The sequence below is a fragment of the Belonocnema kinseyi genome, chromosome 6, assembly GCF_010883055.1.
Source record: "Belonocnema kinseyi isolate 2016_QV_RU_SX_M_011 chromosome 6, B_treatae_v1, whole genome shotgun sequence".
Lineage (NCBI taxonomy): Eukaryota > Metazoa > Arthropoda > Insecta > Hymenoptera > Cynipidae > Belonocnema > Belonocnema kinseyi.
The window spans coordinates 137904701-137905966 of NC_046662.1; the positions used below are offsets into that span (position 1 = coordinate 137904701).

Here is a 1266-nt window from a genome sequence, read left to right on the forward strand (position 1 = left end):
TTCGCAGTATTAGAATATAGTTGTATAAAAAAGTGAAATTAATAGTATATGAGCGGAAGGGAAATTTGTTGCTTATCTTAGTATTTATTTCACTTGAACTTACATTAATATTACAATAATATTACAAAACAAAGAATTATTAATAACACATATTTCCCACAAATTTTTAAACACGCCAGCAAAAAAAAATAAGGGAAATTGTACAATAGAAATAGAAGAGTAAAAGATGCTGCCAGTCCTAAGCCTGGAAAAATTGTGAAGGGAAAATTTTGATTCATTTTGCCCATAAACCGAAACTCAAGTGTACTGTTTTCAATTTTTTTTTTAATTTCAGGATACTATTCTGTATAAAATAATCACTTTTCAATATTCCTCCTTAATAAACTTTAATTGTTTGGGTCCATGAAAGCATGAAAAAGAAATTGTTTGGCACTTTCGATCCATCACATATATCTCTAATGTTTTGTGAGTCTATACTTTGTTTCAAAACTAGCATTCACGTACCAAAAAAATTAGTTTCGATTTTTCAAAGGGATCAAAAAATAAAAGTTCATTAGAAGGTTGTACTTCAATAAAAGTATCTGGCGCACACAAGATGAGATAGTTTTATTAGTCATTGCCGTTATTATGACGATTCCCACACATAGTGCGGCATTTGCATCTACTAGCGAAAGAAAAAATTTAAATGGAAAATTTAAGAAATTTTGATGTAAAAGTATTGTTTGCAATGTAAAAATTCATGATCTTTAGTATTTTTGAATCTAGTTTGTTAATCAAATTTAATTTTATACGTCAATATAAAAAAAATATATAGAAATACGAATTAAAAAATTAACAGTTTTTTTTTCCTTGCCTTTAACGTAAATGTAAAAACAAAAACATTTCTTAAATTTATTGTTATAGGTCTTTCCAGAAATCCACTCAGAATTTTTTATGAAATGTTATCCACAATTGGTGAGAAATTTCCTTAAAAAATTTATGTTGAACCTAATTTCTTAGGAAAAAATTCAACGTTTTTCTTTTCTTGACCTTTTTCATATCATGCGGTTTTTGGCTTAAAATGTTCCTTTTAGTTTGTTTTCGGATTTTGAAAATGCTCTAACTCTGATAATTTTCTTTTTACAGAAAAAAGTCAAGAGGATAAATTGTTTGAGTTTCTGCGTTCTAATTTTGTTCATAGTTCATAGAATTTTGAAATCTTGAAAAAATGTGGTTTCAAACATTTTGAAAACGTGCTCACATTTTGAATTTTGATCCAAAATAGCT

The 1266-nt window shown here is 27.0% G+C and overlaps 1 protein-coding gene across 6 annotated transcripts in view; it reads left to right on the forward strand.

The window, feature by feature from the left end:
- LOC117174336 (prolyl 3-hydroxylase OGFOD1) overlaps window positions 1–1266 on the forward strand; it is a 154411-nt gene that overhangs the window by 89747 nt on the left and 63398 nt on the right. The gene's annotated exons all lie outside the window — the stretch shown is intronic.